General features: G+C 40.6%; 1 pseudogene; it reads left to right on the top strand.

Moving 5' to 3' along the window:
• On the top strand, positions 1-27,903 carry LOC119545321 (annotated as a pseudogene).
• The last annotated feature ends 47 nt before the right edge of the window (positions 27,904-27,950 follow it).

Here is a 27,950-nt window from a genome sequence, read left to right as displayed (position 1 = left end):
ATGTGGGGCGGATCTGCAGGAGCCGAGCTCTGCAGGGAGCCGCCAGGACCCGGGTGGAAGTGTCCCCGACATCAGGACCCAAGCCGTAGAAAGCCGGGATCGCGGATACTGGCTGCCGCGGGGCCGGGGAGAAGGAGCGAGGCGGGGAAGGGCTTCACAGTGATGTGCGGTCGCTGTTATCACGGAGACCACCGTTCTCGCTGCTGGAATCAGGTGTCCTGGGTTTGCGTCCCAGACCTGCCTCTAACTTGTGTGACCACCCCAACCCCACACCCCCAATTTATCTCTTTCTTCTTAAGTTTCAGCTTACTTTTTTGTAAGATGCGGCGAATAGTATCTGATCCATTGATGGGTTGAGTGGTTCATTCATTCAGGGTTCTTTGGTTGGTTCTGGTGGTTGATAGAGATGGATAGACAGAATTTGACCTTGCGGGGCTCACAGTCAAGTGAGAAAATATGCACCTACAGGTCTGGGGGATTGAATACAATTAGAATTTGGGAGATCTTTGAGAAAATGAACTGCTTTTCCAATGAGAGATGTTAAATTGAACATATAAAAATTTAGACTTTTATTGAGATTGGGGCTTTAGAACGTTATTTAGAAGCAATGTACATTGTTAGCTGATTTTATGATAACAACTTATGTGCTTACAGAAAAATTTACCAAATACATTTACGACTGTAGAACATTTGATCTTTCTGGCCAAACTAGGTAATCAGAGCAGGTGGTGGTATCTTCATTTAACTAGTTAGGAAACAGAGGTTGAAGTCAAATGACTTACCCAGACTCTCACCACCAGTAAGTGAGGACTCTTGAACTAATGCTAGGTAGCCTGCGTGTTTCTACTTTGTTTTTATAAAACATGACTCATTCATATATGAGAAAAAGGGAGTTCCACTGGGTCATGTATGATCATTAAGCAGACTTTCATTGACTCTTAAATTGTTCTGTGACTAAATAAAACAAACAAACAGAAAAAAAAAAAAACAATCAGTGGTTCCTGGTATACTCACATAGTTATGCATTCACCACCACAATCTATATGAGGACATTTCCATTTGGTTCTACGCTGCAGTCTCGGCCTTTTCACCCATTCCAGACTGCTGTACAATGTGTGTCCAGTCATGGATATTCCAGACTATTTACTAGTTGTTCCTGGCTGCTTACTAGCTGTTCTAGAGGACTAACTTAATTCCACACCTCCCTATGCCGCCATCTTGCCCTGCACTCCCTTCCTCTATTTTTGATGTTTGCTTTGTGGCCCGAGGAGTCAAAGTGGCCAGATGTCAGTCTCCGTCTTTAGAGGAACCACTGTTGTGTCCCCTCATAGAAGCTTTCCTCCCTTGGGCTCTGTGGTGGATTAAAGAGAGCCACAAATTCCTTGTTACCCTGACAGTCAAGAGATGGAGTTTATTTCCCCTTCCCGTGAATCTGGGTTGGTCCTGAGGCTTCCTAGCCAATTGTATGTGGTGGAGATGATGCTCTGTCAGTTCTGGGTCAAACCTTTATTGGACTGGCGGCTTCCACTCCCACCCTCTTGGAGCCCTGAGCCCCATGCAAGAAGTTCATATTTTTCTGCTGAAGAGATAGGCCCTTTGGAGGCATGAATGAGGCACCAGAGGTGTGAATGGAGAAGTCGCCTTGGATGTTCAGCCCAGTCAAGGATTCAGATCTCTCCAGCTCTATCTATCATCAGCCTGCAACTTCCTCAGAGACTCCAATCAAGAACCACCCTGCTGAGCCTAGCCAAACCCACAGCACCGTGAGAATAATAAATGGTTGTTTTAAGCCACAAATTTTGGGGTTTTTTGTTACCAAGCAATAGATAGCCCAGAGAGGCCTTAAACCTTTAAACCAGTAGAGTCTAGAGTCTCAGGGCAGGAGGCCAGACATTTAATGTGGATCATTAAGTGTCACCATGAGCAGTTCGTCCCCTTGTTTCCTGAACTCCTTGTATTGGTTGGGATTCGGTTTGACTTCAATGAACAACAGAAAACCATAATAATAGTGCCTTAAAAGAATTCAAAGTTTATTTTTCTCTCACACAAAAGTCTAAAAGTGGTTTAGGGCAGAGATAGTGCTCCAAGAGGTCAGGGACCCTGTTTCCTTATCTTTTTCCTGTGCTATGTATGACTTTGCCTCATGGTTCAAGATGACACTTTAGACAGCAGGATGGAAGAAAAGATGAGGAAGAACACAAAGGGTCCTTTCTCCTATGAAAGGTCATTTAAAGCCACCACATGTCACATCTACTTACATCTTATCTGCTAGTATGTATCGTATGGCCATGCCTAACTGCCAAGGAGGCTGAAAAATATGAGTGGCCATGCACTTAGCTCTAAATTCTACTACTTTAGGGAAGAAAAGCTACTGGGAGTCAGTCCATTGGTGGTACCTTTTGGAGAGAGGGAGACACAGGGAAACAGCATCACGTGTGGGATGCTGATTTGGAGCATATACCACTTCCGTAGGAGAGCAAACAGTTATTTCCCAGTGGGCACCACAAGCCTCTACAAGGCTATTCCAATACTTTATGAGGTCAGCTGCTCCTGGATCATGGGTGGGGCTCATTATGGGGACAGTGAATCCTGTTGGCATTAGCCCGTTGCCACTTTTGCTGGAAAGTGAATTCCCTAATAGGAGGCAATGTGTGACATACCATGACTTTGTGAAAAGCTTTCAGTAAACCCCTGGGTTATGGTACTGGCAGAGCATAAAGGGCAATGAAAACCAATTCAAATAAATGTAGGACATTGCTATGAGAACACTTTATACTCTCCATGATGGAATTAGGTTACTAGCTGAGTAGCAGGGACATAGCATTTAGGAAAGAATGCAGACTAGTCAGCAGGTTGAGACTCTCCAAGTTCTCAGAAACCTCCAGATAACACTATCATTTCATAAAAGAGACCAAGTATAGCTAGGTAATCATCTGATTTGAAATCCAGCAACTTCCTGAATCTGAGTTTGACTTTCAGCAATTTCAACCCCATGGCCTCAGACAGTGAAAGATTTTTCACTTGACCTCAGAAAAGCCCCAGGTTTCAATCTATGCCTTGAGGCAAAAATCTCAAGATTTCAGCTTGTCATTCTCCCAATTTGATTCTGATGCCTTCAGAAGCAGCCATTCTATTGGTTTCAACAATCAGCATCACCTCTGTTTTAGATTGCTGTGAGTTTTGGCTTCAGCTGGTTCAAAGTCCCAAGTGACCAAAAGTGATAATTTATTTAACTGCTGTGTTCCATGGGCTGCTAGTTCCCATTCTGGAATATGATCAAAAGTCTCTATGTCTTGCTCCGCAACTCAGTTCAATAACCATGGATCAGTTAGAGAAAAAGCTAAACTCCCGTATAAAAAACACAAACACAGTGGCCTATTTCCCCTCATTTAACAGTCCTGAGGTGTGTGGTCCAAGGCAGCTTTGCTCCTTAGACATCCAGGGTCCCAGGTTTCTTCCATGTCATCATTCTACCACCCCATGGGCGGTGTTGTCTTTTGCATAGATGAAGTTGGGTTTCCCTTACTTCTTAGTTCTAGTTGGTAGGGAAGGAGAAGAGAACAGAGGAGGCATGCTATGTATCTTAACATCCAGATCTAGAAGTGGCACACATTGTTTCTCCTTGTACTCTACTGGTGAGAATCCAGACATAGGGAAATAGCATCACGTATGGGATGCTGATTCAGAGCATGTACCACTTCCATAGACACATGGCCACCCCTCACCACAAGGGAGGTTAAGAAAGTGGGACAGCCATGTGCCTGGCTACAATTCTACCCATATGCAAAATGGGGAGAAGGGTTTGGGTGAACATCTAGCAGTCTCTGCCACAAATCATTCCAAATAGCTCCTATTTCCTAGAGGGTCTACTGTCTGCAACCAACTTTTTGACACCAATATCTGTATCATTTGCAACAGAAGCTAACCTAAGCAAAGAGAATGTATTAGAAAGACATTGGGTAGATCCTGGAATCAAAGGAGATCTTGGACAGTCAGGCTTTGGGAGAAATGAAAATCAGGGAATCCCCAAGGATCTTAGAAGCAAAAACTCATGGATGACCTCTTTTTTTTTTTTTAATTTTTATTGGGATTGTTCAGCTACTGTACAATTATCCAAAGATCCAAAGTGTACAATCAGTTGCCCCAGTACCCTCATACAGCTGTGCATCCATCACCACACTTAATTTTTGTTCAATTTTTAGAAACTTTTTATTACTCCAGACAAGAAATAAAGTGAAAGATGAAAAAAGAAACAAAGAAAAGGAAACTCGAATCCTCCCATATCCCTAACCAACCCCCCTCAATTGTTTACTCATAGTGTTGGTATAGTACATTTGTTACTTTTTATGAAAAAATGTTGAAATACTACTAACTGTAGTATATAGTTTGCAATAGGTATATATTTCTTTCCTATATGCTCCTCTATTATTAACTTCTAATTGTATTGTCATACATTTGTTCTGGTTCATGGAAGAGATTTCCAATATTTGTACAGTTAATCATGGACATTGCCCACCATAGGATTCAGTTTTTTTACACTCCCATCTTTTGATCTCCATCTTTCCTTCTGGTGACATATATGACTCTGAGCTTCCCCTTTCCACCTCATTCATGCACCATTCGGAACTGTTAGTTATTCTCACATCTTGCTACCAACACCTCTGTTCATTTCCAAACATTTAAGTTCATCCTAGTTGAACATTCTGCTCATACTAAGCAACTGCTCCCCATTCTTAAGCCTCGTCCTATATCTTGGTACCTTATATTTCATGTCTGTGAGTTTACATATTATGATTAGTTCCTATCAGTGAGACCCTGCAATATTTGTCCTTATGTGTCTGGCTATTTCACTCAGTATTTTGCCCTCGAGGTTTTGTCATCAACACATTTTTTTTTTTTAACATGATTTTGTTCACACACCAAACATTCCATCCTAAGTAAATAATGGATGGTTCTCTGTATGGTCATATATTTATGTGCTCACCACCTTCACCACTATCTATATAAGGGCATCTACATTTCTTCTGCAAGGCAGGAGGGAGAGTCAAGGAAGGTAGAGAGGCAAAAGAAAGAGGGAAAAAAATTGACAGCTAGGAAGCAACAAAAGGAAAAATAATCTTAAAACAAAGTAGAGTAAAGATTCAGACACCACCACCAATGTCAAGTGTCTAACATGCCTCCCCTATCCCCGCTTCTTATCTGCATTTACCTTGGTATATCACCTCTGTTACATTAAAGGAAGCATAATACAATGATTCTGTTAGTTACAGTCTTTAGTTTACGTTGATTGCATCCCTCCCCCAATGCCTCCCCATTTTTAACACCTTGCAAGGTTGACATTTGCTTGTTCTCCCTTGTAAAAGAACGTATTTGTAAATTTTATCACAATTGTTGAGCACTTGAGATTTCACCAAGTTACACAGTCCCAGTCTTTATCTTTCCTCCTTTCTTCTGGTGTCTCACATGCTCCCAACCTTCCTCTCTCAACCCGTATTCATAGTTATCTTTGTTCAGTGTACTTACATTGTTGTGCCACCATCTCCCAAAATTGTGTTCCAAACCACACACTCCTGTCTTCTATCACTCTGTAGTGCTCCCTTTAGTATTTCCTGTAGGGCAGGTGTCTTGTTCACAAAGTCTCTCATTGTCTGTCAGAAAATATTTTGAGCTCTTCCTCATATTTGAAGGACAGCTTTGCTGCATATAGGATTCTTGGTTGGCGGTTTTCCTCTTTCAGTATCTTAAATATATCACACCACTTCCTTCTTGCCTCCATGGTTTCTGCTGAGAGATCCGCACGTTGTCTTATTAAGCTTCCTTTGTATGTGATGGATTGCTTTTCTCTTGCTGCTTTCAGGATTTTCTCTTTGTCTTTGACATTTGATAATCTGATTATTAGGTGTCTTGGCATAGGCCTATTCAGATCTATTCTGTTTGGAGTACGTTGTGCTTCTTGGATCTGTAATTTTATGTCTTTCATGAGAGATGGGAAATTTTCATTAATTATTTCCTCTATTATTGCCTCTGCCCCTTTTCCCTTCTCTTCTCCTTCTGGGACACCAATGATATGTACATTCTTGTACTTTGTTTCATCCTTAAGTTCCTGGAGACATTGCTCATATTTTTTCATTCTTTTCTCCGTCTGCTCCTTTGCATGTAGGCTTTCAGGTGTTTTGTTCTCCAGTTCCTGAGTGTTTTCTTCTGCCTCTTGAGATCTGCTGTTGTATGTGTCCATTGTGTCTTTCATCTCTTTTGTTGTGCCTTTCATTTCCATAGATTCTACTAGTTGTTTTTTTGAACTTTCGATTTCTGCCTTGTATATGCCCAGTGTTTTCTTTACAGCCTCTATCTCTTTTATGAAATCTTCTCTAAACTTTTTGAATTGATTTAGCATTAGTTGTTTAAATTCCTGTATCTTGGTTGAAGTGTACATTTGTTCCTTTGACTGGGCCATAACTTTGTTTTTTTTAGTGTAGGTTGTAATTTTCTGTTGTCTAGGCATGGTTTCCTTGGTTACCCCAATCAGGTTTTCCCAGACCAGAACAGGCTCAGGTCCCAGAGGGAAGACATATTCACTTTCTGGTTTCCCTGAGGGTGTGTCTTAGAAAATTGGAACAGCCTGTGATGCCTCAGGTCACTGTGATTTTCTGCCCAGCAGGTAGCACCTGTTAGCCTATAATTCTTGACTGGTATGAGGAGGTGTGGCCATGTTCCCCTAGGCTCTGGGGTCTGGTTCTGAATGGAAAGGGCCCCACCCCTTTCCTTTTAGAGAAGATAGACCCCCTGTAGGGAGGTCATTAGCATTTCAGTGGTCTCTCTCTCTCTGCTTGTGCTATCTCCACCCTTCTCTGAGTCACAGCACTGGGAACTGAAAATGGCTGGGGCTTTCTCCAATGAGCCAAAAAAGAAACAGATAGTCCCCTTCAGACCTAGTCCAGGGTGACCCTCCAGCTCTCCAAGGTCAGACTCACCCAACGCCTCTGTCTGTTTTTTGGGGATTCGTACCTGTAGTGAGCAGTTCACACTCGCTACTTAAAACCCCAGTTGGAGCTCAGCTGAGCTATATTCGCTTGCTGGGAGAGAGCCTCTCTCTGGCACCACAAGGCTTTGCAGCTTGGGCTATGGGGGAGGGGGTCCCACGACTTGGTTCCGCAGGTTTTACTTACAGATTTTATGCTGTGATCTTCGGCATTCCTCCCAATTCAGGTTGGTGTATGATGAGTGGACAGTCTCATTTGTCCCCCCGCAGTTATTCTGGATTATTTACTAGTTGTTTCTGCTTTTTTTTTAGTTGTTCCATGGGGACTACTTAGCTTCCACGCCTCTCTATGTCACCATCTTAGATCCTCTCCCTGGGCGACCTCTTAGGGGCTTGCTTTCCGGATGATTCTGCTCCAATATCCTTCTGGACCAATGGCCCTTCTCTCAAGGTACACATTCTTGGAAGACAACTTGGGTCAGCTTGTGGTGGACTCAGGGCCTATTTAGGGGCATGTAAGTGGGATCAAATGATGGACAGTCTTGCCAAGACCTTGTGGAGTGGGGGTAGGGCTGTTCCCTAAAGAAAGGGAGGGGCAGCTCCCAAGAGAGGGAGGGAAGGATGAGTTGTGCAGTCAAAGTCACAGGTTTCTTCCTCCCTCCCTCCCTCCCTTTCTCTCTTTCTTTATTTCTTTCACTACATATTGTAATTCATTTGAGAAAGATTTCCAGTTTAAGCAGTTATATTTCTAAATATTTTGGCACTTAAAGGAGCCTTTTAGTCATCCAGAAAATGCAGAGCTATGGAAAAGCACAATGTCATGTGGTAAAAAGAACAATCATGTTGGGATAAGGAAAGCAGGTTTTTTTTTTTTTTTTAAATATTTGCAGATGGTATATTCTCTTCTGAAAACTGAGAAGAATCAACTGAAAAACTCTTGGAAGCAACAGGAGAGTTAAGCCAAATATCAAGTTACTAACTGAAAATAAAATAATGCAAAAGCAATTAGAAAAAAAGCATAACAGAACCCAAGATGTTATTCAGTTTAGCTACACTGGCAATTTATAAAGGAATAAACTCAGCAAAAAATGCACAGTGTCTCAATTAAGAAAAAATATCAGACTCTCCTTGAAAGGCTTGCAAGATCAGAGATAGCAAAGATGCCATTTCTCCCTGAGTGGATTGATTAATTCAGTACAATCTCAGCCAATCAAAAACATAATTAGGTTTCTTAACTTGAAAATATGAATCTAAAATTCATAAAAGAATGTCAGACCCTCATAGCCAAGTGAGTTTCCTACTCAGGGACACAACCCAGATCTTACTTCTGGCTCTGAGGCTGATCTGTATACATACTGATCTGTATGACCTTGGACAGGTAAGGTAACTTCTTTGAGCCTTAGTTTCCTCATCTGTGAAATGAGATAATCATATTTTTCTGCCTCACAGATCTATAGCAAGGATCACATGAGAGAAAGTATTTGAAAGCATTTCGTAAACTGGAAAGGACTCTTCATGGTGATGGTGTAGTTGCTTTTTTTTTCCCCCCAATAAAGCCAGATAAATGAGAAAATCACAAGAGAAAATGTGCATTGCTCTCCTCCTATGAAAAGGCAAAAACGTTTTCTGACACAACTTAGTTACATGACGATTTGTAAATCCTGTGGAGGAGAAAGAAAAGCTGATGTGAGCTGCTTGCTGCTCTCTGGGGAGCAGGCATTCCCTTGGCAGCTTGCTGCATCCCGACCACCACCCCTGGTCCTTTCCCACGTGGAGAACAAAAAGCGCTGGACTTCATCCTGTTCGAAAGCATAAGGTTGGAATCCTAAAGATTTGGGTTTGAATCCTGGTGCCAGCGTTTATCTTGGATACCTTAGCCTTTCTTTTTCTTGGTTTCAAAATCTATCAGATGGGACCGATACTATCTACTTCATGGAGAGGAGTTGGGGATTAAAGATGATAATAAATGCAAAGTGCCTGGGGCATAGTAAATGCTCAATAAATGGTAACTATAGTCCTTAGCACTATTATTACTATTACCTTTAGGGGACTTTGTGGCTCTGAAATTCTAGGATAATAAGTCAGAGGAAAGCAAAAACAGGGAGAAAACAGACAAGGTTCCCTTTATAGGTCTGTGTCAGTATTTCCAAAAGGGATGTTCTTTCTGGAGGATGAAGCAGTGTGTTCACAGGCCTTATATAACCTCGATGACTCACAGCCAGAGCTCAGCTGGGCCCTGCCTTTTCTGGAAAGAGAAGTGTAATGGAGGAAGTAGGATTTAGGGAATGATTATGATTACTGAATCATTGTATAGATATTCCTTTTTTTACTTTCTGGTGTATTAGAGTAGACAGAGGGAAACACCTGAAATCTCTGAACTGTAATGCAGCTGTGTTGATTTCTGATAATGATTGTATAGCCTTTATCTTGTGCCTTTGTGATTGTAAAAAGCTGGTACTCCCTTTATCCGTTTTTTTTTTTCCTTTTTTCCTTTAGAAACTTGTAATCACAAGGGCAACACCCCCTAATGCTAATGGAGGAAGTTGAATCAGCTCAGAACTAACCATTAATTTGGTTCCAGCACAGTTTCACTCCTTTACATTTATAAATTGTTTCTACCTATACTTGCTATCAAAATGGTAATGATTTCATCTCCCCTTGTTTGGATCCATAATAACCTTGAACTCCTTAGACTCAGAGAGACAGATTTTTAGACCAATAGGCCATCTGATCTCCTGCTCCACACCTACCAGTAAACTCTTTCTCTCTTTGAAACCCTGGTGTCTCAGGAACTGGTCATTTGAGTGCATCAGGCAGAGAATCCACTGCCTTGGACCAGTATCAGAAGGAGAGGGAAGCCCAGAGCCAGATGGCTCTGGACTGAGGAAAAGCCCTGTGCTGGGAAGTTATAGCTGATGGCCCTTCAGAGAGTCTACTGCAAAAGTTAACTTTTATAAAATTATATTGAATTGAGGAATTTTTTTTTCCCACAAATATTTTTTGAGGTAATTATTAGTTGGCAATTCAACAGCCATCCCCCTCTCCTGCCTTCAGGGTAGAACCCTGGTATTGGTTCAGAATCAAGCGTGTGCCTTAGGAGAGCATGGTCTCCTGTGCAGCCATTGGGCAGAGGTGGAGGCAGTACGGGGTTGCCTCACAACTCTTGCCAGTGACTGGTTTAGGAATGGGCAATCCTGCCAAGTGACATGAGGGGCTCTTGAGGAAGTTTTCCTTATTCTTAAAAAAGAGACTCACCTTACCCTTGTGGCGAGACTGCAGAATGGCACAACTCTTATGTAGGGTGTATTAGTTTCCTGTTGCTGCTGTAGCATATGATCAAAAATGCGGTGACTTAAAACAATGCAGATTTATTCTCTTATAGTTCTGGAGGTCAGAAGTCCAAAACGGGTTCACTGGGCTGAAACTAAGGTGTTGATTGGGCCATGTTCCCTCTGGAGGCTCTGGGGAAGAATCTTTTACCTTTCCTTTTCCAATGTCTAGAGCTGTATTCTTTGCTTATGGCCCCTTGCTCTGTCTTCTAGCAATTTTTAAATCTCCCTCTGCTCTGTGTTCACGTCACCTCCTCTGTTTGGTTACATCTAGGGCCCATCTGGATAATCCAGGATAATCGACCTATCTCAAGATAAGATAGGGTAACATTTATATGTTCCCGGGTTTAGGACCTGGTATCTTTAGGGACATTGTTCAGCCTATGGAAGAGGGAATTTTGGCACTAACTGACAAAATTATCTGTGCATTTACCTTTTTTTTTTTAAGTCCTGCTTATGGAAGTCTAATTTACATGCAGTAAAATTTGCTCTTTCAAATGTACAATTCTATGGGTTTTGACAAACACATATAATTGTGTACATCAAACACAGTTAAAATATAAAACAGTTCTGCCATAACTCCTGACACCAAATGCAATGCAATTCTGACTCTATCCAGGGTTATGTTGGATTCCACTGGTTAAGGGCACTGTCCTAGATTGCCCTCACTTCAGACACCCCATGTTCCAGAGTTCCTGGGCCACCCACACTTGTCAGGTTTTGCTGCAAAAACTCACAGAACTCAGGAAAGTGCTATACTTGTGATTGGGTTTATTATAGTTAAAAGGATACAAATAAGAAGAGGTGCATAGGGCAAGGTCTGGGAAGATCTGCCAATTGAAAGCTCCCATGTCCTCTCCCCATGAAGTCAGGATGCAATACCCTTCTGTTAAGTCAGTGTGTGTTACCAATCAGGAAGCGCACAGCTTCAGCATCCAGGGTTTATATTGGGGTCTCATGATGTAAGCAAGATTAATTGGATCAGTGCCCACCTGGTTATCTCAATTCCCAGCCCCCTTCACCTCCTGGAGGTCCGCCTGAAAGCCCATTCCTCTAGTCACATGGTTGGCCTTTTTGGTGCAGCCAGTCCCCACCCCAAGACTGGTGTGGACGCACCTACCCTGAGTCATCTCATTAGTATAAACTCTCAAATTGTGGTCTGTGGCCAACCATGAATAACAAAAGAGACTTCTATCATGGGGAAGGGGGAGGATTCCAAATATTTAGGGGATATCTCTCAGGAAGTAGGGCCAAAGACCAGTCAAATTCTGTACTTATACAACATATTCCCTCAGGACAAGAAATTCCCTCACGTTGCCCTTTTGTAGTCAAACCTGTCACTCCAGCCCCTGGCAACCACTGGTCTACTCTCTGTCTCTATTGATCTGCCTTTTTGAAAATGTCCTATAAATAGAATCATAGAATCTCTCCTCTTCTAAGTCTGGCTTCTTCCCTTAGTGAATGCATTTGAGACTCATGCATGTTGAATTTATCTGTGGTTTTTTCCTTTTTACTGCTGAATTGTATTCAATTCTATGAATGTATCAGTTTGTTTATACATCAGTTGAGGGACATTTAGGTTATTTCCAATTTTGTTGATTATTAATAAAGTCTCTGTAAATGTTCAGGTTCAGACAGGTTTTGTGTGAATGTAAGTTTTCATTTCCCCTGGGTAAACACCTATGGATAGGACTGCTGGGTCATATTGTGAATGTGTGTTAAACTTCATACGGGACTGCCAAACTGTTTTCCAAAGTGGCCATACCATTCTGCATTCCCGTTAGTAATGTATGAGTTTCCACTTGCCCCTCATCCTCACTAGCATTTGGTACTGTCAGTTTTTTTTCCCTTAATATTAGTCAGTCTATCACAGAGATGCAGTGGCAAAAATATGAAAAGATGCATGTTCAAGGCTATTTACTGAACTCTGTTTATAATCGCAAGAGACTGGAAATAACCCAAATGTCCACCAATAGAGGACTAATTGAATAGATTATGGCACATCCCCAAATGGAGTACTATGTAGCTGTACAAAGAATAAGAAATTTCCCTATTACTGTGGAGTGATCTCCAGGATATATTTTTTTTAAATAAATTCAGTTTTATTGAGATATAGTCACATACCATACAATCATCCATGGTGTATAATCAACTGTTCACAGTACTGTGGCAACCTGTGGCCTGAGCAAAACAGGCCTGCAGATCTTTGGTGCACAGCAGTTTGCATGACCTAGGCAGCTAAATGTTTAACCTGTTGTCTTTCAAAGCCAGTAAAGAGAAAAAGGGTAAATTGATCTTAAAATGTAACTTTATGCAAGCAGGCAGGAAGTCAGAGGCTCTTAGTCTCACAAAAAGAGCAAAATGTAATTGTTCAAGTGCTATTCTAGTCCTTCCTGCACCACCCCCCAGGTCAAAGTAACCTGTTTCTGCATCTATGCTCCCCCCACCCTTAGGAGGGCCTTTGTCTTAAACCCTTATAAAAGGCTTTCTGCCCTTTTTGCATTGCTCAGTCATCTTCCCTGAGAATGTGGTACCTGCCTGGCCTGAGAGAACTGTCATGATCTCTCCGTGACTTCTCACCCTGTAAGTAAGCCCTGAATAAAAGTTCATGTATCAGAAAATGCTTGTTGTCTTCTGGCAAGGCCCTCTTGGGCTGCAACAAGTACCATCATATAGTTGTGCATTCATCACCCCAATCTATTTTTGAACATTTTGCTTACACCATAAAGAATAAGAATAAGAGTAAAAAATAAAAGTAAAAAAGAACACCCAAATCATCCCCCCCATTCCACCCTACTTTTCATTTAGTTTTTGTCCCCATTTTATTACTCATCCTTCCTTACACTGGATAAAGGGAGTGCGATTCACAAGGTTTTCACAATCATGCTGACACCCCTTGTAAGCTACATTCTAGGTTCCATGCAACCGTGTTGTTTAAATAAAGAATATTTTATCTTTGACACTGACCAATGATTGTCAGAATTTTAGGGGTGATAATAGTATTACGGAGAGTTTTAAAAACAATTTGTATCTTTTAGAACTATATTCTGAAATATTTACCAAAGAAATAATATAAAGTCTAGGATTTGCTTCAAAATAATCTGGGGGGAGGAGGAAGGTGTGTGAACATGCAGATGATATAGGATGACCATGTAGTGGTAGTTGTAAAAGCTAGATGATAGGCACATTGGGATCATTGTACTATTCTGTCTACTTTCAAATATTTTAAAAATTTTCCATAATAAAGTTTTGTTTTGTTTTTTTTATAAGGGATATGAAGGAGGTTGAGGATATTATTGTGGTAGGATGTCATGTTTGAGCTGCTGCAGCCATCTTGGACCATGAGTCAGCAAGCCTGGAGGCAAAAAGCATGCTAATTGGTATTTAATTTAAATAAATTCAAATTCATTAAGCTGACTAATTAAAAATTTATTTAATGAGAAATCAGGAAGTTTTGATGGATATAAATACTGAAATCGGGGTTTCTCTATATATATACATGCGAATTTTTTGGTTGAAACGAACAGAAATCTTAGCTTAGGCAGAATTGGGAGATCTACTATGGAGATTCTGGGCTTACTTCAGGAATCCTAGGACAGAAATGCCACTAAGACTCATAAGGAACGGAGTTCAAAGCAAAAAGGCCCTTAATACTCTTTTTCCATCTCTCATCTCCACTTTTCAGTGTAATTATGACAAGTACCACTACCCTCTCTTGCTGCAGATCAACTTTCTTTGTTTTCCAGTCTACATCATGGAAAACATGCATACCCATAGTTCCTGAGTTATTGAGTCAAGTGACTATAACTTAAAATTACTCAGAAAAGTCTTCTTTGTGTGGTTATGTCATCTACTACATGTACAGTTAGACTCATTAAAATTTTTTAATGGTGGTAATACATATATGACACAAATTTTCCCATTTTATCCGCTGTCATGTACAGTTCAGTGATATTAACTACTTTCACAAGGTTCTGTTACCATCACCACCATCCATTACTAAACCTATCCCACCACCCCAAACAGAAACTCTGTACCTGTTAAGCAATAAGTCCCATTCCTCCCTTCCCCTGGCCCCTGGTAACCTCTAATCTACTTTCTTTCTCTATGTGTTTGCTTCTTTTAGGCATTTTATATAAGTGAAACCAAACAATATTTGTCCTTTTGTGTCTTGCTTATTTCACTTAACATGATGTCTTCAAGGTTCATCCACATTGTGGCGTGTGTCAGAACTTCACTCCGTTAGGGTCATTTTTATTTAACTTAACTTGTAATTTCTAAAAATTGCTTTATAAATTTAATTATGTTTGTAATTATATGAACTATTTACATGGTTCCACAGTTAAATCTACAAAGGATATTTTTACACATTTTACATGTCCAGGTTCAGCCATCCAGGTAGAGACTGATCTTTTTCTCTCAGATCCAGTTCCAGAAAACATGAGGAAGAGATTCGTTGCTCCAGCCTGGGTTAAACATGCCTGCTATGGCCTAGCATGGAGCCAAAATGGGAGAAGGAGCTGGAATTGCCCTATCCAAGGGGAAGGGCCCACTTCCATGTCAGTCGTGGCCTGTGATCCAAACATGTAAAAGGGTTGATCCTGTGGTTCATTTGGAATATATGTGAGGGGTGTGTGTGTGTGTGTGTGTGTGTGTGTGTGTTCTCTGACAACAATTCCCAGAGAAGTGGGAGTGGGAAGTAACCTGGCAGAGAGAATAATAGAAGTCTAGTTGAGCCAGGCCAAACCATGAAGTTCAGAATGGGTACCAATATTGGTGAGAATGATGACTTGGAGAGGTTTAACTTCGGTTGATTAGGGAACGTGAACAAGCAGTGCAGAGGATATGCATGAGTGCAGAAAGTACAAGGGAAACTCTGCTCCCTGCTGCCTCCTGGGTCCTCTCAGAGGGGTGCTGAAGTTCAGTGGTCAGTGCAGCCCATGAGGAGCAAGGAACCAGCCAGGTCAGGGACACTCAGGCCTTGGGGCTGGGGGATAGGCCATGCCAGCACTCAAGGGCCCATCTACTTCCACATGAGGGAACTCTTGCCAGACCACAGTCCCACACTTGTTCTGCATTGTTCTGTTTCTTACTGCATCATCAGGCCTAAACAGACCCCACTTGGCCTACTAGACCTGGGCAAAGTGTCAACTAGAGCCTTCCATTTGCCACAGCTTCAAATTTCCATCTGCCTTCTGTTTTGGTTACATGGTGTTCCAGTTTGCTAAAACTGCCAAAGTGCAAAATACCAGGAATGGGTTGGCTTTTACAATGGGGGTTTATTAGTTCACAAATTTACAGTTCCAAGGCCACGAACATGTCCAATTTAAGACAACAAGAGGTAGATACCTTCTCTGAGGAAAGGCCAATGGCGTCTGGGGTTCTTCTGTCAGTTGGGAAGGCACATGGCTGGCTTTGCTGAAACTTCTGTCCCTGATTTAGTTTCTGGTTTCAGTGGCTTTCTGCAAAATGTCTCTGGACTTCTCTCTCTAAGCATCTCTGAGCTTTCTTCAAAATGTCTCTGCCTTTTATCCTTTCATAGAGGCTACTGGTAAATTACCCACTTTGAATGGGCAGGGTCACATCTCCATGGAAACAATCTAATGAGAAGGTCCCACCAACAATAGGTCTGCCCCAAAAGACTGGATTAAAGAACATGGTCTTTTATGGGGTACATAATAGATTCAAACCAGCAACAATAGAGAAAAAATCCTGATTCACACAGATAAGTAGTTGTAAACTGAAAGTTTTTCAACGTCTTCCATTGCAGTCCCAGGCTAAGCTACTTTTCAATTTAACTTATCCAGAAGCTTGAGAAAGAAACGAGTAGATTTTTTTATTAGAGAACTTGAGTTTACAAAACAATCATACATATAATACAGGATTCCCATATACCACCCTACCACCAACACCTTGCATTAGTGTGGAAAATTTATTACAATTGAGTGCACTTTTGAAAAATAATTGTACAATTTTTTTAAAACAGTTACCTTTGTTATGATTGATGAAATATTATTAAAATAGTTCTATCATCCATTATTTAAATTAGCTTCATTTTTCCCCATATACCACCCTATTATTACCATCTTGTACGAGTATCATACATTTGTTATAATTCATGAAAGAACATTCTTATACTATTTAGTCCATCATCTATAATAGGGTTCACCATGTTGCACAGTCCTATGTTTTATCTTTCAATTTTTATTCTAGTATTATATACAACCTAAATTCCCCCATTTAACCACATTCATCTATATATTTCAGTACTGTTGATTACACTCAACGAAAATGTACTACCATCACCTTTACCAAACCTTTACCATCAGCCTAAACAGAAATTCTGTACAAGTTAAGCATCAATTCTCCATTCATCAACAACCCCAAGCTATCTCCTGGTAACCTACATTCTAGATTCTAATGCTATGAGTTTGCTTATTATCATTAGTTCATAGCAGTGGGATCATGCCGTATTTGTCCTTTTGTATCTGGCTTATTTTCATTCAACATAATGTCCGTCTGGTGCTGGTCTTTTATTTTTAAATTTAATAAATTTTATTTTGAAATAAATTCAATCTTACAGGAACAATTGCAAAAACAGTACAAACCCCATACATAGAACTCCATCATACCCCAAACCCCCTCCCCCGATACCCCGATCCACCACCTTTAACATCCTGTCACACCACCGTTTCTTTCCCTCCCTCTCTCCCTCCCTCCCTATCTATCATCCATCATCTATTGCTCTGTCCTCTGAACATATGAGAGCAAGCTGCACATATCTTTGAACAAACAATATAATTCACTTATACCTTTCCCATGGACAAGAACATTCTTTTAATGTAATCTCATAAGTGCAGCTAAGAAGTTCAAGAAATTCAACATTGATATAAAGCTTACATTCTATATTTCCGTTTTTTTTCCTTGTGTCCCATCTGTGTCCCTTTGAGCCTCCTCTCCTCCATCCTCAGATCCCATCCAGGATCATCCTTGGCATTTAATTGTTATCTATTTAGACTGTCTTTTTTTTTTTTTTTTTCCTATTGTGGGACCATATATATAGCCTAAATCTTCCCATTCCACCCCCTCTCTAGCATTTCATTAGTGGGATTAATCACATTTAGAATGTTGCAATGTTATCACCTTCCTTTGGGGTGAAGTTTCCCTTCACCCCAAACAGAAACCCTACTCTCATTTCTTAACTCCCCATTGCCCCTTCCCCCACTTCTTGGAGCCCCTACTCTACTTTTCATCTCTATGGTCATATTCTCTGATACTTTCTTTGTGTTTACCTTGGGGCTTAAATTTAACATCTTAAATCTATAACAATCTTGTTTTTCTTTGATACCAACTTAACTTCAATATGACACATAAACTATGTTCCTGTACTCCCTCATTCCCCCACTTTTATGTAGTTCTTGTCAAAAATTACATATTTTACATTGAGTCCAAAACCACTGATTTATCATTACAGTTTATGTATTTTAGATCCAATAGTGGAGTTATAAGTCAAAAATACAGTAGTATTTGTATTTATATTTACCATGTGATCTTTACTGGAAATCCTTATTTCTTCATGTAGTTTCAGTTAATTGTTTAGTGTCCCTTCCTTTCAGCTTGCTCAACTCCCTTTAGCATTTCTTATAGGGCTGATTACTGGTGATGAAGTCCCTCAGCTTTTGATTATCTGGGAATGTTTTCATCTCCCCCTCATTTTTATCCTCCAGGTGTTTGTGAATTCTCCAAGCCTCTGATGGTTATTGACTTCTATTTGTATTCCATTGTGGTCAGAGAATGTGCTTTGAACAAATTCATTTTTTTTTCTTTTAATTTATTGAGGCTTGTTTTTATGTCCCAGCACATGATCCATTCTGGAGAAAGATCTGTGATCACTAGAGAAGAATGTGTGTCCTGGTGGCTGGTCTTTTCTTTTTTGGGAGGTTTTTGATGACTAATTCAATCTCTTATAATTGGTCTGTTGAAGTCTATTTCTTCTAGAATCAGTGTAGTTGTTCATGTGTTTCTAGGATTTTGCCCATTTCATCTAAGTTGTCTAATTTCTTAGCATACAGTTGTTCATAGTATCTTCTTATGCTCCTTTTTATTTCTACAGGGTCAGTAGTAATGCCCCACCCCCCATTTCTGATTTTATTTACTTGCATCTTCTTTCTTTTTTTCTTTGTCAGTCTAGCTAAGGGCTTGTCAATTTGATTGATCTTCTCAAAGAAGTAAATTTTGGTTTTGTTAATTCTCTCTATTGTTTTTAAATTTTCAATTTCATTTATTTCTGCTATAATTTTTATTTCTTTCCTTCTGCTTACTCTGGGATTAATTTGCTGTTCTTTTTCTAGTTCCTTCAGGCGTGTGGTTAGGACTTCGATTTTAGTTCTTTCTTCTTTTTTAATGGAAGTGGTTAAGGCTATAAACTTCCCTCTCAGTACTGCCTTTGCTGGATCCCATAAGTTTTGATATATTGTGTTCTTTTCCATTCATCCTGAGATATTTAGTGATTTTCCTTGCAATTTCTTCTTTGATCCACTAAGAGTATTGTTTAACTTCCTTATATTTGTGAATTTTCAAGTTCTCTGCCTGTTATTGATTTCTAGCTTCATTCTATTATGGTCAGAGAAGATGCTTTGTATAATTTCAATATTTTAAAATTTATTGAGACCTGTTTTGTGATCCAACATGTGGTTTATCCTGGAGAATGATCCATGAGCACTAGAGAAGAATGTATATCCTGCTGTTTTGGAGTGCAATGTTCTGTATATGTCTGTTAGGGCTAGTTCATTTATCATATTATTCAAGTTCTCTGTTTCCTTATTGATCCTTGGTCTAGATATTCTATCTATTGATGAAAGTGGTATATTGAAGTCTTATTGTAGAGATGTCTATTTCTCCCTTCAGTTTTGCTAGTATTTGCCTCGTGTATTTTTGGGGCACCATGGTTAGGTGCATAAATATTTATGATTGTTATTTTTTTCTTAGTGGATTGCCCCTTTTATTAATACATATTGTTCTTCTTTGTCTCTTATAACATTTAAAGTCTATTTTACATTTAAAGTCTATTTTGTCCAATATGAGTATAGCTACCCTAGCTCTTTATTGTTACTATATGCATGGGATATCTTTCACTTTCAACCTATTTCTGTATTTGGGTCTAAGGTGAGTCTCTTATAAACAGTATATAGTTTTAGCATGTTTTTTTTTTTTTTTTTTAAATCCATTTCGCCAATCTGTGTCTTTTGATTGGGGAGTTTAGTCCGTTAGCATTCAATGTTATTACTATAAAGGCAGTACTTACTTCAGCCACTTTTTCCTTTGGTTTTTATATGTCATATCTTTTTTTGTGTGTCTCTCTTTTTACCTTTTTAGTTACCCATAACAATAATTTTCATTTCTTCAGACTATTCCAATCCACTCTTCTGTCTTATCCTGTTAGCTTGCAGATCTCCCTTTAGTATTTCTTTTAGGGTAGGTCTCTTGTTGATGAACTCTCTCAGCTTCTGTTTATCTGTGAATATTTTAAACTCTCCTTTTTTTTAATAACAAGTGTTGCTTTTTTATTTCTCAAAACTATCTTCTGAAGTATAATAGCATAACACAGAAAATATTACTTTGAGTATGGAATGAATCACAAGTCCACTTGATGATAAAGGAAGAAAACCAGAATGCTTAAGGAGAGACAACTACATCAAATTCTTTCATGTCCTAAAATTAATCTGACAATTATGTATACTTCCAATAATTGTTTTTCCAAGCTTATGGGAGAAAGATATCATGAAACCATAATCCAACAGGAGCAGATCAACCTCTCTTTTTGCAGGAGTTTCAAAATTTGTGATGACATAATTGTTCTACTTTATTAGAAACAGTGTGCACCCTGAATACTACAGCTATACATCATGGACTTTCTTGCAATAAAAAGTTTTGGTTTGCTTTAATTTGTTAAAAATCAGAAAAAAAAATCACTTTTTCCTACCCCAGGTTCTGATTGGGGTTTTAGGAATCAAAGTTTGCCAGAGAGAGAAAGAAACTTTGTCAGCAGTAAAGCTTCAATGATCTAGAAGCACGTTGTATACATCCCTCTACTTTAATCACCAGGTTATTTTGTTTTAGAAGACCTACACTATGCCCTACAAATGTCAAATTTTAAAAGGCCTCAGACCTAAGTTACTAATTGCTTCTACATGGTTAGTCACTTACTTAATCCATGTTTTCATCTTGGTTTCAACCAAGTCTTATTTCACTGTTGTTTAATTATGTTTCAATAGGTTTGAAAGTTGTCATACAGAAGGTAATGCTCTCAGTCCCCTTTGGAAGTCTAAATTAGAAGGCAAAAAGCAACAACAGACTTATCACTGACTACATTCCCCAGGCTTCTTGAATTCATACTCAAATCTGTTGGCTAGGAATGCCTTTTAACGACAGGTCTTGCTTGGGAAGATAATGATGGACCCTGTCCATGGACTGTACCTCTGACAGTCTTGACAATCAATGCACAAAGACCTAGGGGACAATAGGCATAAAGCAATAGGCATAAAGATTCTTCTATGCACACCTACTGAGGGCATCAACGCTCACCTATGACAGGCACATCAGATCACTAAGGGCCATGAGAACAAACCCAATTCTTACTTGTCTGGTCACTGACCAGGCTCTCTAAACAATGATAAGTGTAACAGAATTCTTAAGACACAAGAACATCCTCTTTAATTCAGAAATGGGTAAGGAAATATATACAATATATAAATGCAAGGCAATAAATTCTAATCATTGTGGCAGAAGGATTCTGTTAAGTATAATATCAATAAGCTCAAACTATTTTTCTTAAAAACATAATATTTAAGATGGGCTAGTTGACAGTCCAAAGATTGCCCATTTAAGTTCTTAGCTTACGTTCTATTTAAACATTTCTAGAGCAAGTGTTCATTATAATGGACAAAAAAACAGACAACATATCTGGACCTAACTCGAAACATGAAAATGCGTTCACAGGCATACTCTTAACCCTTTTCCAAAGAAGTATGCAGAGCTATGCCTTTCCAGAAGGGTTGTCTCCCTCATTTTTGAAGGACAGTTTTGCTGGATAAAGAATTTTTGGCTGGCAGTTTTTCTCTTTCAGTACCTTAAATATATCATACCAGTGCCTTCCTTCCTCCACAGTTTCTGATGAGAAATCAGCATTTAGCCTTATTGCAGAGACTTCATATATGATGAATCATTTTTCTCTTGCTGCTTTCAGAATTCTCTATCTTTGGCATTTAAAATTCTGATCAGTATGTATCTTGGGGTAGATCTCTTTGAATTTATTCTATTTCAAGTATATAACCCTTCTTGGACATGTATATTTATGTCTTTCATAAGAGTTGGGAAATTTTCAGCCATTATTTCCTCAAATATTCTTTCTGCACCCTTTTCCTTCTCTTATCCTTCTGAGAAACCCATAATTCTTCTATTTGTGCACTTCATGCTGTTGTTCAAATCCCTGAAACCCTGTTCAATTTTTTCCATTCTTTTCTGTAAAATTTTGATTGTCCTGCCTTCTAATTCACTGATTCTTTTTCTTCTGCCTATTTAAATCTGCTGTTGTATGCCTCTGGTGTAATCTCTTCTATTGTGCCTTTCATCCCCATAATTTCTGTTATGTTTCTTTTTATACTTTCAAATTCTTCTTTATACTCACAGATTGACTTCTTAATATCCTTTATCTCTTTAGACAGTTTTTCCTTTATCTCCTTGAATTGATTTTGGAGATTTGTTTGAACATCTTTGATTAGTTGTTCTAAATTCTGTGTCTCCTCTGAAGTTTTAATTTTTTCCCTTGACTGGGCCATATCTTCCTGTTTCTTAGCATCCTTGTAATTTTTTGCTGATGTCTAGGCACCTGATTATCTTGATGAATTTACTCTGTAAGTTAATTTCTCTCTCTTGCCTAGGGTTTTATTGTTGATTGGCTTTGGGTTAAGACTCTTCTTTGACTCTTGGTTCAACTTACTCTAGACCTTTAGAATAGCTCATATTTAACCAATCAGATTTTTTTCCCCTTTTCTTCATCTGCTTCTTGTCCTGGATAGGCAGTAAAAATGTTAAGATTGCAATTTTTGTGCCATTGTTTCACCTCCAAGAGAAAGCTTTCTTTCCTCAATTCCTTCTCTGGGAATCTTGATCTGTTCTGTTTGTTCTTGTTTTGCCTCTATAGTTTTTCACACTCCTTTTGTGGTCTCTAACTGTATTTGCCAGGAGGGTAAATTCTGGAATGAGCTTCACCCAGAGAGGACTTTCCCAAGTCAGTATTTCCCAGCCAAAACAGGGTACAAAGGGCATACAGACAAGCTTCAAAGTGCCATAGGGAGGGGATCAGGAAGGACACCAAAATCCTCTTCAATAGCTTACTAAAGCTGTGTTTTCCTGGACTTCTCAGCCAATAAGCCCTTCAGCTAACTCTTCCCCATAGCCCTGAGGGAAACACTGCATCTTAAAATCTCCATTGCCTCTGCCCCTGTCAGAGGTGGAGTTGAAAAAATGTCTGCCACTGCCTTTGTCCAGGTTGGGTTGAAACAGTAGCTCAAAGCCAGGACCCGGCCAACTGTCTTTGCTGATCAAAAGCCATGATCATTCAGTGTGGTGGTTCCACAAGTATGTGGGTGCCATAGGTCATGCAACCTCATTATGGGGTATATACTTGGAAGATCTGATAGCAGGGACATGAATGGTTATTTGCGCACTGGTGTTTATGGTGGCAGTATTCATGATTTGCAATGGATGGAGATAGCCTAAGGGTACATCAACTGATGAACAGAATGGTGAACTGTGGTGTATGCATACAATTTTTGAATATTGACCAGCTGCAAGAAGGAATGAAGCTGTGAGACATGCAACTAGGTGAATGGATCTTTAGAATAGCATTTTGAGTGAAGTAGGCCAGAAATGAAAAGATAAACATTATAATGAGTCACTAATATGGGCTAACTATAATGTTTAAATGCTGAGAATTGAATCTTAGAGCACAGCTTATTCGGGGAATGCTTATTATAATGGTCCCTAGATTGTAAGCTGAGTTGTAATGATTATCTCAATTCTGAGATGCTGAGCTCTTTGTGTACAACCTGGTCAGTCTCTGGAACTTTGGGTATCTGTTTGACACCTGACACTCAGAGCTAGAGCTCGGGAGCTGTGAATGTCAATATTACGTCATACAGCAACTGTTTAAAAAGCTGAAAAAGGGTTCAAAACTCAATTAGAGATATGAATGAAGTGGATCTGTTTAGGACCAAAGCAAATCAGGCCAAAGGGTAAAGGACGATATTGACTGTGTTTTAAAACTTCAACTTCTGTGTGAGACCAAGGGAAGAGATATTTATTTGGTGCAGGATCTATATTTTTTTCTAGCACACTAAATAATTTAACTTGTATGGTCAGTTTATTCAAACACCATAATTACATGGAACTTTGAATAGGAAGTGAGATCTGGCAGTTAGTATAGGTTAGTGTGAAATCCTGATTCATCCCAAAGTAATCTGGGCGGAGAATAAAAATGTATTTGCAGGGCCTCCCTGAGGAACTGGGGGAAAAATGCAGAAATGTTGGACTTCCCCACCTGGGTTATTACTGATGTTCTCACAAGCATTTGGGACTACCAATTTAGTAGGCTGAGCCCTTGATTTTGGGGCTTGACCTTATGATGCTTGTTACTGCAACAGAGAAGCCAAACCTACTTATAATTGTGCCTAAGAGTCTCCTCCAGAGAATCCATTTGTTGCTCAGATGTGGCCTCTCTCTCTCTCTCTAAGCCCACATGGCAGGTGAACTCACTGCCCTCCCCACTAAGTGGGATGTGACTCCCAGGGTTGTAAATCTCCCTGGCAATGTGGGATATGACTCCCAGGGATAAACCTGGGCCTAGCATCGTGGGATTGAGAAAAACGTCTTGACCAAAAGGGGGACGGAAAATGAAACAAAATAGTTTCAGTGGCTGAGAGATTTCAAATGGAGTCGAGAGTTCACTCTGGAGGGCATTCTTATGTGCTATATTGATATCCCTTTTTAGTTTTTAGTGTACTGGAAAAGCTAGAAGGAAATACCTGAAACTGTTGAACTGCAACCCAGCAGCCTTAATTCTTGAAGATGATTGCATAACTACGTAGCTTATATGGTGTGACTGTGTGATTGTGAAAATCTCATGGCTCACACTCCCTTTGTACAGTGTATAGAAAGATGAGTAGAAAAATAGGGGCAAAAACTAAATGAAAAGTAGGGTGGGATGGTGTTCTGGTTTGCTAATGCTGCCGGAAAGCAAAACACCAGAAATGAATTGGCTTTTATAAAGGGGGGTTATTTGGTTATGCAGTTACAGTCTTAAGGCCATAAAGTGTCCAAGGTAACACATCAACAATTGGGTACCTTCACTGGAGGATGGCCAATTACGTCTGGAAAACCTCTGTTAGCTGGGAAGGCATGTGGCTGGTGTCTGCTCCAAGTTCTGGTTTCAAAATGGCTTTCTTCTAGGACATTCCTCTTTAGGCCACAGCTCCTTTTCAAAATGTCACTCTCAGTTGCTCTTGGGGGTTTGTCCTCTCTTAGCTTCTCCAGAGCAAGAGTCTGCTTTCAATGGCTGTCTTCAAACTGTCTCTCATCTGCAGCTCCTCTCTCAGCTCCTGTGCATTCTTCAAAGTGTCCCTCTTGGCTGTAGCAAGCTTGCTCCTTCTGCCTGAGCTTATATAGTGCTCCAGTGAACTAATCAAGGCCCATGCTGAATGGGTGGGGCCACACCTCCATGGAAATTATCCAATGACAGATCTCACCCACAGTTGAGTGATCACATCTCCATGGAAACATCCAATCAAAAGTCTCCAACCCAGTCAGAAGCAATACATTTCCTGCCCACACAAGACTGCATCAAAGGTAATGGGGTTTTGGGGGACATAATACATTCAAACCAGCACAGATGGAATGTTTTGGGTGTTCTTTTTTACTTACTTATTTATTTATTTAGAGTAAGCAAAATGTTCAAAAGTTGATTCTGGTGATGAATGCACACTCATATGATGGTAGTGTCAATAGCTGATTGTACACTGTGGATGATTGTAAGGTATGTGAATATATCTCAATAAAACTGTATTAAAAAAAAAAAGCCATGATCACTGATCAGCTGAGTCAACCCCTGTTCTTAGGGAAGAGGATTTTTATACCCTTTTCCATTTCCAGTGAGCTAGCCAGGAACTGGACCCCAAGAACACCCACTACAAGAGTGAGGGAACAAGAGTGAGGGATGGGCACTTGTAGCTGCTGCACGGAGAGAGCAGCTCACTGTTCTCCACCAGAGTTTATCAGCCAATTCTTCCCACTTCCCTGAATGCTGTACAGTGTTCTTCTGTTCTCTGCAGCCCCAGAGCAGTTGCTGCAGACAGTTCCTACCTGTTTAAGAGCCATCTTGGTGGAGGAACTAAGACCCAGAGCAACCTACTCTGCATCTTCCCTGGAATTCTGTTGAGTTGAAATTTTTTTATTTGAGTTTACATCTTTCAAAATATCCAATAGTTGTTTCTATTTCTTAATATTTATTAAAATCAGGAAGATTGTAATGAACATTCTGAAGGGGAAATTAAAACAAAAATCCATTACAACAATAATTAAAAGAATCAAATACCTAGGAATAAATTTCACTAAGGATGTAAAGGACTTACACATGGAAAAGTACAAAACATTGTTGAAAGAAATCCAAGAGACCCAAATAAATGTAAGGACATTCCATGCTCATGGATTGGAAGACCAAGTTTTAAGATGTCGCTTCTACTGAAAGGGAGTTACAGTTTCAATGCAATCCCAATAAACATTCCAACAGCCTTCCTCACAGAAATGGAAAAGCCAATCATCGAATTTATGTGGAAAGGTAATAGGTCCCAAATAGCCAAAATCATCTTGAAAAAGAAGAACAAAGTTGGAGGACTCACACTTCCCAATTTTAAAACTTAATAGAAAGCACAGTAATTAAAACCGCTTTAACAGCGCCGGGCTGCCGCTGATGCCACCTGCAACCGCAGCTGACCAGGTCGGTGGGACCCGAGCGGCTGGCGGCCCCTGGCTCAGCGGCGCCCTCCTGGCCTCCTCCGCGCTCCAGCCTCCGTGGGGCCCCGCGGTCCTTGGGTCGCTGCCGCTGGCGCCGGGTCACCCCTCAGGCCGCCGCGGCCGTGGAGCCCATGAAGAGGCTGGCCGGGCCTGAGCGCGGAGCCGCCGCCGATCTGGAGGAGAAGGCGGCTTGGGAGGCCCCGCGGGAGCCCTGCCCGAAGGCGGGCGGCCGCTGCACGGCCCTTGCTCTACCTGCCCCCTCTTCAGCCTGGCTTCCACATTGCTGATTAGCATGATCTATCATGTCACTATGATCCTTACTGCTGTCCTTGAAGCTTTTCATCGGCTCCACGTGGCTTAGATGATGAAAAATACACTGACAGGTCAAGCGTTGTTGCATCGTGATTAGCCAAAAGGCCTTTCCCACCATGTGTGTACCACGCTGGTATTGTCATCTTCCTTGAATTCTTTGCTTGGGACCTTTGACAACTCCAATGTTAATGGGTCTACCTGAAACCTTTCCTCAACACGTAGTCTTCAGAATGGTCTAATTCAAGGGGTAAAGGGCCTGTTACCTCTCTGAGTGCGGTGCTCATGGGTGCTCTGTCCACCGTGGGGGGGTGGGAGTGGGGAGTGGAGGAAGCTCCTTCTTTCCTCAGTGTTCTTCACCTGCTTCCCAGTCCTGCTGAGAATCAGCCTGTGGTGGCATTTTGCCATGATTTCCGTGTCTGGAGTCTTTTCCGTCACACCCTCTGTGGTACTTGCCTGACATCAGGAGCACGAGGGAAGTACTGCTTCTGGATGGGTCTCAGCTACTTTTGCAGCCAGTTGGGCCAGCAGCCGGGGGGTTGGAGCCCACCTGTCTGCTGGTTACGGAGACAGCCTTCTGTGCTGGTGGCCACGGTGGTGGCTCTTTTGGATATCTGCTTCACCTTATTAGCTGTTCCTGAATCTCTGCCAGAGAGAATGGGACCTGTTTCCTGGGGAGGTCTGATTTAATGGAAACAAGCACTCTTCTACATCAATGAAGAAAGGTGGTAAAGATTCTACCATCTTGCTAATCTGTATCCCTGTGTTTCTTTCATACCTTTCTGAAGCTGGACAGTATTCAAGTTCCAGTTTTGTTGTTGTTGTTGTTGTTGTTTTTATCTCAGGGCAGGTCATAAGTCTTGGATCTGTTGAAATTGCAGCATTCATAGCTAGGGTAGGAATTCTGTCTGTTGTGGCTCAGTCTTTCCCAGCATCTGATGAGATCATTAGGCAATAAGAATACTCTCCTCCTTGCATTGGGCTTCTAGATTTCTAGTTAGTCTGGTACGGTTTTGGATCTCAGGCCTGGATGATGTGGGCAGCAGAGACCATGGTCACCATGTTTCCAGCAATCAGTACTCCCGTCTCATGGAATGCAGAGTCAGATCAACAAAGAGTTGCTTAGGGGATCATAACTGGAATAAGAGGGCTGTGCAATGGCCTGGGGCCAGCACTATGCAGCTTCATATTCTACACGTTCCATGTCAAGCTAACTGAATTGGAAACAGATTTGAATTCCAACAAATTGCCCTGCAGGGAGCTGT

The sequence above is a fragment of the Choloepus didactylus genome, chromosome 10, assembly GCF_015220235.1.
Source record: "Choloepus didactylus isolate mChoDid1 chromosome 10, mChoDid1.pri, whole genome shotgun sequence".
Classification (NCBI taxonomy): domain Eukaryota; kingdom Metazoa; phylum Chordata; class Mammalia; order Pilosa; family Megalonychidae; genus Choloepus; species Choloepus didactylus.
Note: the sequence above shows the minus strand (reverse complement) of the source record. Positions and strands in the feature narration are given on the sequence as shown.